Raw genomic sequence first — 14,828 nt, 5'->3', positions numbered from 1 at the left:
GTGCTGACACCTCAGAGCCTGGAGCCTGTTTCAGATTCTGTGTGTCCCTCTCTCTGACTCTCCCCTGCTCATGCTCTGTCTCTCTCTCTCTCTCTCTCAAAAATAAATAAACATTCAAAAAATTAAAAAAAAATTTTTTTTAAATATATGGTTCTGTAGAGTGTTTTCACCTAAGCGTTGCACACGGTGCTGTATGAGTTGTTCCCTAACGTCTCGTCCCATTGTCAGTTTACACGCCTCCAAGGGCTGAGTCTGTCGCTAGAACCGGTTTGCAACTTGAGCCACAGGCAGGGCCCCCATTCTTGCAACTTGAGCCCCAGGCAGGGCCCCCATTCGTTCGCAAAGTCCGGGCTCATTTAATTCTTTTCTTCCCGGCAGCCCCCGGGTGGTGGCCAATTCCCTTGCCGCGATGACAACACGGCGATGGGCATCCTTGCCAGTCCTGCCTTGGGTTCACGTTCATGGGCTTCTCTAGGGAGATCCGGAGAGGCAGAAATTCCGAAGGAAGAGGGCTGGTGTCCACCTGTCCTCTGGTCGGATGGGGGTAAAAAAAAATGCCTGTATCCCCCTCTGGTGAGTCCCCAGTGTGTTACGGGTGACCTGGCCTGGTGTCCAGATTCTCACCTCCCCCCCACCCCGGCCCCTGCTCCAGTCTGAGGAAGGGGATACAGGTCACAAATGCCCTGTTCCCCCCATCCTGCCAGTGACTTTACACAGGAAGAGGCTGTGAGCCCCTTGACCCCAGTGCAGATGACAGGGTCCCTGATGCCAGAGGCTGGGAGCATCACAATTAACCTTGCTCTGCCCCATCCCAAACAGGCTCCCTGGCCGGTTCCCCATTTCTCTTTCAACCCTGAAATAGACCGTGTTAGTTTCCTACAGCTGCTACAACAAAGCACCACAGACCCCCGTGACTGAAAACGCACACTTATCCCAGGCACCTGGGTGGCCGAGCATCTGACTCTTGGTATGGGCTCAGGGCACCATCTCTCAGTCCTTCAGTTCCAGCCCCGAGCGGGGCTCTGCGCTGAAAGCGCGGAGCCCGCCTGGGAATCTCAACCTCGCTCTCGCTCTCGCTCAAAATAAATAACTGAACACGAAACACGCACAAGCGCTGTTTTCTAGAGGCCGGAAGTCAGAAACGAGTGTTACGGGGTTAAATCAAGGCAGGCCGGTTCCTCCTGGAGACCCCAGGGAAGGGTCTACGTCTTTGTCCGTCCACGTCACTCCGGTCTCTGCCTCCCTCTTCACTACGCCACGTCCTCCTCTGTGTGTGTCAGATCGCCCTGTGCCTCCCTCTCACAGGGACCCTTGTGATCGTGTTGGGCCCACCCCTCTGGAGAATCCAGGATAATCGCCCCATCTCAAGATCCTTAATTCAATGACACCCGCGAAGTCCCTTTGGCAACGCGAGCCACCACACGTACAGGCGTATTAATCGTCGAAACGTTTTCCTGTGTCTCGTGACTGGTTGACATTTTGGAGTGCCTTACAGACCAGGGGAGACCGTCCCCCGTCCGAGCTAGCTGATCCTTAAAGACGACAATGTGCCTACTAGCTCGCCTTTGGGATGCGAACCAACCAATCCCGAGCCCGTAGCCCCCCAGACACCCCTATTTATCCGCCCCTCATACCGAACCACTGTTGCCCATGCCCCAAATCACTCAGGACCGTTCCAGGGGGCTAGAGACCACCCCTGGACCCCAAAGCCCACCGGAGTGATAGGAACCAGCCCATCCTAGACGGGCCTGCCTGCAAAAACCCCCAGTAGAGACTGTGGTTCAGGCTTCCTGCTGCACCTGCTTCCGTCCCTTGACCAAACCTGGTGCCTCTCCACGGGTTTGCCTGGAATCCTGTACTGAAGGGTCACAGCTGTACATGCCCCGTCCCTGGGCACTGCCACCTCCCCCCAATTATATGTGTGTGTGTGTGTGTGTGTGTGTGTGTGTGTGTGTTTGAGAGAGAGAGAGCACAAGCAGGGGAAGGGCAGAGAGAGTCGGGGGGAAGAAGGATCCGAAGCAGCCTCTGTGCTGACAGAGAGCCCGATTCGGGGCTTGAACTCACGAACCACAGGATCGTGACCTGAGCCGAAGCCAGACGCTCAACTGACTGAGCCACCCAGACGCCCCACTCCTTCTAGAACTTTCTATAAATGGAATCACACAGTGTGTGCTCTTTGGCACCCGGCTTCTCCCGGTCAACGTGATTTATGAAATCCTGCATTATCGTAGCCTGAGTGCTGAGGTGTCTTAAAGCAAACCCCAGACGATGACGTCTCACCCCCTCAATACTTCCACGTGTGACCCTAAAACACAAAGACAGCCCCACCCCCGCCCCCGGGGTACCCACAAAGCAGGATAGTAGTTCCTTAACATTGAGTTCCTGCTTCATATTCAAGTGTCCCAGTGTTTGAACCAGGACCCCAGGGGTGCCTGGCTTTCTTCATTTCGGTATCGTGAGTTCCAGCCCCATGTCGGGAGTAGAGATTTTTTTTTTTTTTAATGCTTACTTATTTATCTTTGGGGAGGGGAAGGGGCAGACAGAGAGGAAGACACAGAATCCAAAGCAGACTCTGACCTGTCAGCACAGAGTCCAATGCGGGGTTCAAAGCCACAAAACTGTGATGTCATGTCCTGAGCAGAAATCAAGAGTCAACCCTTAACTGACTGAGCCACCCAGGCGCCTAGAGGTTTCTCTAAAAAAAGAAAGAGAGAGAGAGAGAGAGAGAGAGAGAGAGAGAGAGAGAGAGAGATGCGCCTGGGTGGCTCAGTTGGTTAAGCGTCATACTTTGGCTCAGGTCATGAGTTCACGGTTCATGGGTTCCAGCCCCACGTCCGGTTCTGTGCTGACAGCTCACAGCCTGGAGCCTGCTTTGGATTCTGTGTCTCCCTAGCTCTCTGTCCCCCACCCCCCCCCCCCGCACCACTTGAGCTCTGTCTGTGTCTTTCTCTCTCAAAAATAAATAAACATTAAAAGGAAGAAAGAAAGAAAGAAAGAAAGAGAAGAAAGAGGAAAGAAAATAAATAAATGAACCAGGCGCTTAGCAAAGGTCACGTGTTATGTCTGGTTGCTCGATCTTTTTAGATTCTTCTCCCTTGGGAAGTCCCGCTGTGAGACTGAGCTGTAAGAAATATGTATTTGCTCTTTGGCCCGTTTCCTGACATAAGAGCTTCTAAAGCCCATGGGATTTCCCGAGTGATGGAGGCCAGAGGAGACAACCCTGGGATCAGAAGACTGGAACTTTCAATCTCCGGGAAGACAAACTACCTTAATTACCAGTGGCCAATGCTTTAACCAATCATGCCTCTGTAGCAGAACCTCCACAGAACCCTGAGCACAGCTGGTGGAGAAGCTTCTGGGTTGATGCATGCATCCACACCCCGGGAGAGCGTGGCACATCCCAACCTCACAGCCCAGAAGCTCCCACACTCCGGACCCTCTGGACATTGCCCTGTGTTCCTCTTCCTCTGTATCCTTTATAAAATCCTTTACAGTAAGCTGATAAACCTAAGAAAAATGTTTCCCTGAGTTCTGCGAGCTGCCATAGCAAATTGCCCAACCCGAGGAGGAGGTCGAGGGAACCCGCTCTTTATACCTGGTGGGGCAGAAGTGCAGGCGACAGCCCGGGACCTGGGACTGGCATCTGAAGTGGGGGCCAGTCTTGTGGGACTGAGCCCTTAACCCGTGGGGTCCGCGGTGACTCTGGGTAGTTAGTGTCAGAATCGAATCGGAGGGTTGGACACCCAGCTGGTGTCCAGAGAGATGGAGAATTGGTTGGTGCAGGGGGTGGGGGAGGGGGGACGCCCAACACCTTTGGTGTCAGAGTGTTATGGGTGGAGAAACAGATTTCCCTTCCTCCCATTTCTTACATGTTTATTTATATATTTTGAGAGAGAGCACGGGAGAGCACGCCCGAGCGAGTGGGGGAGCGGCAGAGAGAGAGGGAGAGAGAGAATCCCGAGGTGTCAGCGCGGAGCCCGATGTAGGGCTCGATCCCGCAGACCGTGAGATCATGACCTGAGCAGAAATCAAGAGTCGGATATTTTAACCTACTGAGCCAGCCAGGCGTCCTCACCCCCATTTTAATGTAAAGTATTTCAAACATGCGGAAAAAATCAAAGGGATACTCACCCCACACCCCCCCTTCGATTCAGTATAGAATGTTTCACTCTGTTTGCTTTATGACCTATCTATCCGTCCAGTTTTTAAGCCGAGATGCAATTGACATGTAATTTACATTACATTGTGTAAGTTTAAGGCGGACCCACGTGTTGATTTGCTACATTTTTATGTTGCAACGTGATTTCCACCATTGCGTTAGCTAATAGCTTTGTCGCGTCACATTATTATCATTTCTTTTGCGCGCGCGCGCGCGCGCGCGTGTGTATGTGTGTGTGTGTGTGTGTGTGTGTGTGTGTGTGTGTGATGGGAACAGTAAAGATCTAGTCTCTTAGCAACTTTGAAGTTGGTAAGACAGTAGAGTCGTCTTTCATCACTGTGCCGGGCGCACTCGATTTCCAGGACTTTTCTGTTAGCTGCAAGTTTGTGTGTTGGTCTTTTTTGTGCAAGTCAGGTTGATTCAGGCACCGGGTACCTACAACCACACAATCCCGGACGATAAAAAAGTACATGGCTCAGCTTCTAAAGTACACAGTTCAATGAGTTGGTTTTCATTTTTTGATTTACAGCTTTACTGAGGTATAATTAGCGTGCAATAAACTGTGCACACTGGAAAGCGTGCAACTTGGTCAGTTTTTTTTTTTTTTTTCTAAAGAGGCAGAGCCTCTTCTTCTTTTTTTTTAATTTTTTTTTTTAACGTTTATTTATTTTTGAGACAGAGAGAGACAGAGCATGAACGGGGGAGGGTCAGAGAGAGGGAGACACAGAATCTGAAACAGGCTCCAGGCTCTGAGCTGTCAGCACAGAGCCCGACGCGGGGCTCGAACTCACAAACCGCGAGATCATGACCGGAGCCGAAGTCGGACGCTTATCTAGGCCACCCAGGCGCCCTGACAATCTGTTTTTCGATGTTGCTGGACCACTTGGTACCCCCTCGGGGGTACAAGAGAGCTCTGATTGCCTCAGATCCTTGCCAGCACTTGGTGTTTTAAATTGTAGCTATTCTAGTGGGTATGCGACCTTCTGACACAATTCCAATTTCAATTCGGACACCATCTACCTGGACAGTCAGAACCCGCGGGTTAAGGGCTCAGTCCTGCAAGGCCGACTGCCCCTCCCCCAACTTCAGACACTAACTAACCAATGACTCCTCCTTGCGCTGGATTATTTTCGTAGGGCAGCTCACGGAACCCAGAGAAGCATTTTACTTACTAGGTCGCCGGTTTTTTATAAAAGGGTATAACTCAGTAACAGCAGATGGAAAAGACGCGTAGGGCCGGGCTTGGGGAAAGGGTGAGGGCCTTTCCATGAGGCCAGATTCTCTCCCCAATCTCCATGTGTTCACCAACTTTGGGGGTTTTACGGACGCTTCATTACGTACGAATGATTGATGAACTCCTTGGTGACCATTGGCCACTGATTCCACCTCCAGCCCCTCTCTCTTCCCCAGAGGTGAGGGGGTGGGATGAAAGTTCCTCCCATCCATCTCCCCGGCAACCATGCCCCATCCTTAGGCCCTTTCCGGAAGTCACTTCATTAGCATATGTTCAAGTGTGGTCGAAAGCCGCTTATGATGAGTATTGAAACACCTTCATTTTGGTATTGCTTAGGGAATCCCAAGGCTTTTGGGAGCTGTGCCAGGAACAGGGACCAAATACAAATGCCTTTTTTTTTTTTTTTAAGTTTTTAATTTTTTTTTTAGGACACCCAACGTGGGGCTCGGACTCACAACTCTGAGATCAAGAGTCGCACGCCCCACCGACTGAGCCAGCGAGGCGCCCCGTGAATATCTCTTATTATAAATCCCACGCTAGAGGATGGCTGGCTCAGTCAGGGGAGCGTGTGACTCTTGATTTCAGTTCAGGTCATGATCCCAGGGTTGTGGGATCGAGCCCCAAGTCAGGGAGCGTGGAGCCTGCTGAAAATTCTCTCTCTCTCTCTCTCTCTCTCTGTCTGCCCCCCTCCTTAAATGAATGAATCAATAGATCACAATATCACAGCATGCATCTAATCTTTTGATTCATTTAAAAGTGAGTTGCAGGGGCGCCTGGGTGGCTCAGTTGGTTAAGCGGCCGACTTCGGCTCAGGTCACGATCTCGCGGTCCGTGAGTTCGAGCCCCGCATCGGGCTCTGTGCTGACAGCTCAGAGCCTGGAGCCTGTTTCAGATTCTGTGTCTCCCTCTCTCTGACCCTCCCCGGTTCATGCTCTGTCTCTCCCTGTCTCAAAAATAAATAAAACGTTAAAAAAAAAATTTTTTTTAAAGTGAGTTGCAGAAATCAGTACATTTCACCCCAACCCTTCAACAAGCATAGGCTTCCCTCGAGTTCGGGGTTGGTCCACAGTCGCATCTTTTTTTCAAACGGGGTGAAGTTTACATAGTGTGAAATGCAAAAACCTTAATTTAGAGAGTTTTGTGAAATGCATAAGCTACGTGGCCCTTCTCTTCTGCTGTTCCCCGAGCTGAAGAGCCCGAGAGCCTGGGGTATTGTCCCAAATGGGACAGACCACCTTCTGGATCCATTTCTTTCTTTCTTTCTTTTCTAATTTTTTTTTTATGTTTATCTTTATTTTTGAGAGACAGAGAGAGACAGAGCGTGAGCGGGGGGAGAGGCAGAGAGAGAGGGAGACGCAGAATCTGAAACAGGCTCCAGGCTCTGAGCTGTCAGCACAGAGCCCGATGTCGGGCTCGAACCCACGAACCGGGAGATCATGACCTGAGCCGAAGTCAGATGCTTAACCGACGGAGCCCCCCAAGGCGCCCCCTGGATCCGCCTCCTTCTCTGAAGATTCCCGTAGCTTGAACTACCCTCCCGCCTCCGTGTCTCCCCTAAACTGGAAGGGGTGTCTCTAGTAGGGCTTCTCGCCCGGGCCCTGCCGACACCTGGGATCACTCGACGGTCGTGGGGCCATCTTGTGCACTGTGGGACGTTGAGGCACATCTCAACCTCCACCCACTGCTCCCAGTAGCATCCCCCGCAGCTTCTGACCCCCTTGATCTAGGGACTGGATTTTCTTTTTTTTTTTTTTAGGAGAGAGAGAGAGAGAGAGAGAGAGAGAGAGAGAGAGACTCCCAAGCAGGCTCCTTGCTCAACATCGAGCCCAACGCAGGGCTCGATCCCGCAACCCTGGTATCGTGACCTGAGCCAAAATCAAGAGTTGGACGCTCAATTGACTGAGCCACCCAGGTGCCCTGGGACTGGCTTTTAAAAGCCTTCCAGGGGATTCTGATGGGCAGCTGGGGTGACAACTTGTGACCCCAAGGTACTGTTGATTCAGCTTTTATTGTGGGCCGGGAAACGTGCAAAACTTTTTTCCTTGAGGGGCACCTGTCAGCATAGTGGGTAGAGCCCGCAACTCTTGATCTCGGGGTCGTGAGTTCGAGTCCCACACTGGGGACAGACATTACTTTAAAAAAAAATGGTAATTTTTAAAAAATTAGAAAACAGGGGCACCCGGGTGGCTCAGTCAGTTAAACAGCATCTGACTTCGGCTCAGGTTGTGATCTCAAGGTTCCTGGGTTCGAGCCCCGCGTCGGGCTCTGGGCTGACCGCTCGGAGCCTGGAGCCCGCTTTGGATTCTGTGTCTCCCTCTCTGTCTGCCCCTCCTCTGCTTGCACTCTCTCTCGCTCTCTCTCTCTCTCTCTCTCAAAAATATAAATAAACATTAAAAAATTTTTAATAAAAAAATAAAATAAGATAAACAAAAATTAAAAAACAACTTTTTTCCCTCAAGCCAAGCTGATGCCAAGTTCAGATCCATGCTGGACAAGCACCATTAGCTCTCTGTGCCCCAGTTGCCTTATCTGTAAAATGGGGATAATGGGAATGCAGGCCTTATAAGGTCATCATGAGGATAGATCTCCTGGCACCGAACTGGGCATTGAGTAAGGGCCACGTCAGTCTTTGACAAATACAACAAAACTATGAGTGTGTTTCTTGGTATGACTAACAGTGTCCCTGGTTGTGTCTTTGCATTGTGCAAGGCATGTCCCTGAGCCACGAGAGAGCCGGCCACGTCAGGGGAGGCAGCGTGCGGGATCAGTGCCAGGTCACAGAGGAAAGCCGGGATGGCACCCAGCTCCCACCGCCCTGCCATCCTGCCTGTCCACCGGCCTGCTCCTGCCTCTGAGCTTCCGTTCTTGCTGAGCCTTCTGCCTTTCCTTCCTTCAGCCCCTTTAAGGGCTCGTTCAGATGCCACCGCCTAGGTTTAAAATTGCAATTCCAAAAAAAAAAAAAAAATTGCAATTCAAGGGGTGCCTGGGTGGCTCTGTCGGTTGAGCGTCCGACCCTTGGTTTCCGCTCGGGTCGTGATCTCCCAGGTTCGTGAGTTCCAGCCCCGCATCAGGCTCTGTGCTGGCAGCTTAGAGCCTGCTTGGGATTCTCTCTCTCTCCCTCTCTCTCTGCCCCTCCCCGACTTGCGCTGTGTCTGTCCCTCTCAAAAGAAATAAATAAACTTGAAAAAAAAAAAAAGAAGAGGGGTGCCCGAGTGGCTCAGTCGGTTAAGCGTCCGACTTCGGCTCAGGTCATGATCTTGCGGTTCCTGAGTTCCAGTCCCGTGTTTGCAATTCAACTCAAGGCCCAGTCCCGATCTCCCAGTGCTTCACCCTGCCGGTTTTCCTCCGAGGCACTGTCTTCACATGTTTATCTGGAAAGCTCCCTGCAGGGCAACCACATACCATGATGAAGGCAAGTTGACGATATACACATACTTAAAAAAAATTCATTTGAGAAAGGGGTGTTGTCTTTTTGCAATTGCCAACGAAGGCACAGTGTAGATCACCAGCTCCCTCCCTCAAACCCTCTGCTCCAACCACACTGGCTTCCCCATGTTCCTTCCTCGCCTGCCCCAGGCACGCTCCTACCACAGGGCCTTTGCACTGCCTGTTCTCTCTGCGGTGCTCTCCCTGAGCTATCCACCCAGCTCCCTCCCTCACGCTTCTGCAAAATATCACCTCCTCTGAGAGGCTGGTCCGGACCACCCACCTACAACAGTCCCTAGTTCATGTTCTAGCCTCTTCGCCTGCCTTGTTTTTTTCCTAGTACTTGTCCCTCCTTTCCATTTATGTAATGTTGAGCTGTTTGCTATCCTCTTTGCCTACTTCTATAGTTTCCTATTTTTAAGGTTTTTTATTTATTTTTGAGAGAGAGAAAGAGAGAGAGCAGGGGAGGGGCAGAGAGAGAGGGGGACACAGAATCTGAAACAGGCTCCAGGTTCTGAGCTGTCAGCACAGAGCCCGACCTGGGGCTTGAACTCACGAACTGTGAGATCATGACCTGAGCCGAAGTCTTGAACTCACGAACTGTGAGATCATGACCTGAGCCGAAGTCGGACGCTTAACCGACTGAGCCACCCAGGCGCCCCTCCCCCTTTCACTTTAAAACACCCAGGATCATCTCCCCATCTCAAGAGCCTTCGCTCGATCGGGTCTGCACAGCCCCTTTGGCCGCGTGAGGTCACACGTCTGTGTGCCGGGACCGGGGTGCAGGGTCATTATTGGGCGGGCCCACCGCCGCGGCCTCCCCAGCGCCTGGAACGGCGCTTGGCACTGAACAGGCGCTCCGTAGGAGCCGCCGAAGGAATGAATGGAACACAGGAGCGGGAGGGGCAGGAGAGGTGTTTGGTGGGGCAGGTTTGGGGGGACAGGGCCAAAGAGGAAGTGTCATCCACAGAAGGAAGTGGGGGCGCCTCCCCTTGCCCCAGGCGGGCGGGTGATGGTAGGAAGAACAGGACGAGTCTGGCAGGCTGGATGATGCAGCAGTGGGGGCATCCTGTTCTCCTCCTGGAGCCCTGCCTCCCATCCACCTACTCACTGCCCTCACCCTCGGGCTGGGCTCAGGTCTTCCTGAGCCACTGCAGGGAAAGGAGGGGTGGGGGGGGGCACAGGGATGCCCGACTGGCACAGCTGGTTTGGCTGGTCCTGGCATCTTGGCAGGGCAGAGCCCTGGGGACAGGTGAGGATGTGGCTGGGAGCACCTGGGAGGACGGGAAGACGCGGGTCCCTGGGGACCCCACACTCCCATATCCACCCAGAAGGCTCGCGGGACCCTGTGTGTCCCAGCCCCAGGGCCCAGGCACCTAACCTCCCCATGCCAACCTCCTCCCAGACCCAGAGGCGGGGGATCTTAGAGCCTCCTCCCTCGGTCCAGGCTCCCAAGCGCCTCCTCCCTCAGACCCAGGAGTCCAGGCCCCAGTCCCCTCCTCCCTCAGACCCAGGAGTCCAGGCTCCCAAGCCGTGATCTGTCACCATTGCCACCACCGGACTTGACCTCTCGGGATCCCTCCTCTCTCTACACCTGTGCCCCTTCCCACCTCCCCCCCCCCCCCGCCCCCCTTCTTTTGTGATGGGGCCGCTGGTAAGGACCCAGCTTCTCAGGGCCCCCACCCCCCAGCTCCTGGGTCTCTGGCCCGCTCCAGGACGTCGAGTTAGGGTCCCCAGCCGTGCCCTCCCCCGGGGGAGATGACGTGTGGCCGCCCCCACCCCGCCCGGCGCAGCCCCAGGAGCAGGTGGGCGGGGCGCCCGGGTGGCCGTGCGGGGTGGGGGCGGGGCCTGCAGTATCGGCCCCGGGGCGGGCTCCTCCATGGGGCAATCGGGGTGGGGAGCACCCAGGGAGGTTTCTGCAACGCCGCACACCCCGAGATGGACCCACTGATTAGAGGGGAAAGCTTGGGGGCGGGGCACGGGCTGCCTTGGAGATGTCAGCTGCCCTCCTACCGCACCCCGTGTGATGTCTTGTTTCCTTCCCAAAGGGGCCCTCCGTAGCCCTGGGGACCAGGGCATCCCTCGCCCATGGCCCATCCCTTCCCCAGGTCCAGCTGTCCCAGTTTCGTCTCTGTCTAGGTCACAGGAGTCCCGGCCCCCCCCCCTCCTCCCTCAGTAGGAAGAATCGGGGCCCCCAGCCCCTCGTCCCTCAGACCCAAGAGTGTGGGCCCCCAGCCCCTTGCACTGTCCTCCTCCCCACCTCATTCCGATTCTTTATTCGTGACTCCCCAGATTTGGGAGCCCTGCCCCCAGCCTCCACCTTCTCTGGGGAACCCAGCCTCTGAGCAGCCTGGTCTCCAGCTCTCCCAGAATTCCTGGCAATTACTGGCTTTTAATGGAAAGGTCAGGCTCTGGAGGTGACAATGGCCCCGATTCTGTGGCAACCTGACCTCGTGACCCAGTGACCTCCCTTTGCCCAGGTCTGAGCTCCAAGACCAAAATGGCACAGCCTGGGGCTTCCTGGGGCCCTGGTGGGGGCCTGGGGAAGCCCCAAGGAATCGATATGGGGGGCCCAGAACAGGGGGGCACCTTTGAGACCTTCCCTGATGCCTGAAGCTGGAGACCCCCCCACCCCCCGATGGTCAGCGGCACACACAGGTGACCTGTTCATCTCCCTGGGGGCTTGTCGGGGCAGAGGGCACGTCCTGACCGACCAGCCCGGCCCACCCTCCCTGCTATCCTTTTTTTTTTTTTTTTAAGTTTATTTTTCTTTATTTTGAGAGAGATAGAGAGCAAGCGGGGGAGGGGCAGAGAGCGAGGGAGAGAGAGAATCCCAATCAGGCTCTGCCCTGTCAGCGCAGATCCCGATCCCCACTGGGGCTCGAACTCCTGAATCCCTGAGATCAGTGACCTGAGCCGAAATCAAGAGTGGGATGCTTAACCGACTGAGCCGCCCAGGCACCCCCTCCCTGCCACCCTTGAGCCCCGGGGACAAGTATCAGCTCCCACTCCAGGGCCCAGACACGCCCCCCTTATCCTCAGATGCTCCCTCTTTGGATGAAGAACATAGTTTCCCCGTCGTCGTCTCTCCAGCATCTAAGCCTTTGCCCCACCAGGCCCTCCACCCGGTAGTTCACGGGGAGCCGCTCCCCTGCAGTGACATTCTCGTCCCTGGGGAGCCATCCCTGACCTCCCAAAGGGGCCCACGTCTGCGAGCAGCATACCCACCAGGCTGAATTTGCCCCAGGCCAGCCGGACTCCGTATGCTAGCCACACCCGTCATTTTAAACCTTCCCGTGGCCACCTTCTTCTAAAAAGTGAAGAGAGGGGCACCTGGTGGCTCTGTCTGTTAAGCAGCCGACTCTTGGACTTCAGCTCCGGTCATGATCTCACCATCGGTGAGTTCGAGCTCTGTGCTGACAGCGCGGAGCCTGCTTAGGATTTTCTCTCTCTCTCTCTTTCTCTGCCCCTCCCCTGCTCGTTCTCTCTAGCTCTCTCTCCAAATAAATAAAATTTATTTTACAAAAGAACAGAACAATAAAAAGCGAAGAGAAATCAATGAGATTCATTTTAGGGATAAATGTTATTGAATCCAACGTATCTAAAATACCATCACTTCAACGTGTAATCAATATAAAAATTACTTATGAGATCTTTTACATATTTTGTCTCAATTCCGATGCTCCGTGCCCAAGGCTGAAATTGAAATGTCATCTTACTAAAGCATGAATGTTGCATTTAAGAGGAAAGTATTGTACGTTGTTTCTGTTTTTCAGGTTGATTAAAATTAAATACAACTGGAAAGGTTCACTTCCTCAGTCACACAAGCCACTTTTCTAGGGCTCAATAGCCACGTGTGGACGGTGGTTCTCGTGTTGGATGGTGCAGCTCTAAGCCGTGTGTATTTACCTTTCTTGTTTGTGGATGCAAGGCCAAGTCTTGCAGAGGAGGACCCCCCAGATATTAGTTGGAAGGATGGATGGTTGGATGGTTTGGGGATGATAGATGAACGGATGGAGGGATGATGGATGGATGAATGGATGGAGGGATGATGGATGGATGAATGGATGGAGGGATGATGGATGGATGGCTGGGGGGTGGAGAGATGAATGGATGGAGGGATGATGGATGGATGAATGGATGGAGGGATGATGGATGGATGGCTGGGGGGTGGATAGATGAATGGATGGAGGGATGATGGATGGATGAATGGATGGAGGGATGATGGATGGATGGCTGGGGGGTGGATAGATGAATGGATGGAGGGATGATGGATGGATGAATGGACGGAGGGGTGATGGATGGATGGCTGGGGGTAGATAGATGAATGGATGGAGGGATGATGGATGAATGGATGGAGGGATGATGGATGGATGGCTGGGGGGTGGATAGATGAATGGATGGAGGGATGATGGATAGATGAATGGATGGAGGGATGATGGCTGGATGGCTGGGGGGTGGATAGATGAATGGATGGAGGGATGATGGATAGATGAATGGACGGAGGGATGATGGATGGATGGCTGGGGGTGGATAGATGAATGGATGGAGGGATGATGGATGGATGAATGGATGGAGGGATGATGGATGGATGGCTGGGGGGTGGATAGATGAATGGATGGAGGGATGATGGATGGGTGGCTGGGGGGTGGATAGATGAATGGATGGAGGGATGATGGATGGATGAATGGATGGAGGGATGATGGATGGATGGCTGGGGGGTGGATAGATGAATGTATGGAGGGATGATGGATAGATGAATGGATGGAGGGATGATGGATGGATGAATGGACGGAGGGATGATGGATGGATGGCTGGGGGTAGATAGATGAATGTATGGAGGGATGATGGATAGATGAATGGATGGAGGGATGATGGATGGATGGCTGGGGGGTGGATAGATGAATGTATGGAGGGATGATGGATAGATGAATGGATGGAGGGATGATGGATGGATGGTTGGGGGTAGATAGATGAATGTATGGAGGGATGATGGATAGATGAATGGAGGGATGATGGATGGATGAATGGATGGAGGGATGATGGATAGATGAACAGATGGAGGGATGACGGATGGATGAATGGATGGAGGGATGATGGATGGATGGCTGGGGGGTGGATAGATGAATGGATGGAGGGATGATGGATGGATGAATGGATGGAGGGATGATGGATAGATGAATGGATGGAGGGATGATGGATGGATGGCTGGGGGGTGGATAGATGAATGGATGGAGGGATGATGGATAGATGAATGGATGGAGGGATGATGGATGGATGAATGGATGGAGGGATGAAGGATGGATGGTTGGGGGATGATAGATGAATGGATGGAGAGATGATGGATGGATGGATGGTTGGGGGTGGATAGATGAACAGATGGAGGGATGATGGATGGATGAATGGATGGAGGGATGATGAATGGATGGCTGGGGGGTGGATAGATGAATGGATGGAGGGATGATGGATAGATGAATGGATGGAGGGATGATGGATGGATGGCTGGGGGGTGGATAGATGAATGGATGGAGGGATGATGGATGGATGGCTGGGGGGTGGATAGATGAATGGATGGAGGGATGATGGATGGATGGTTGGGGGATGATAGATGAATGGATGGAAGGATGACAGACGGATGGTTGGGGATGGGATAGATGAATGAATCAAAGGATAGACGGATAATCCTTGCTTCTCCTAGGAAGACCAGCTGACACTGGATTTTCCACTTTTTTCTTCGCACCCTGACCTCCAAGACTCTTTCCTGTCGCTCACATCTCTAGGCCCCCAATCCATGCTGATGGGGTCAGAGATTCCGATTACTGTCCCTCCCCTCCTGTCACTGGGGAAATGTTATTCTGGCTTCTGGTTCCCCTTGCTCCCTCCTCAGGAGTCTGGGCCCCTCGCCCTCTACAACCAGGCCTTGCATTTCCCACCCCCCTGTTCTGAAGAGATTCAGCCAACTTTTCCAGGCACCTCCCCTGGGATACAAGAGGGGACAAACATAGAAAC

The sequence above is a fragment of the Panthera leo genome, chromosome E2 (assembly GCF_018350215.1).
Source record: "Panthera leo isolate Ple1 chromosome E2, P.leo_Ple1_pat1.1, whole genome shotgun sequence".
Classification (NCBI taxonomy): domain Eukaryota; kingdom Metazoa; phylum Chordata; class Mammalia; order Carnivora; family Felidae; genus Panthera; species Panthera leo.
The sequence above is the reverse complement of the archived record's forward strand: the minus strand, read 5'-3'. Positions refer to the sequence as shown.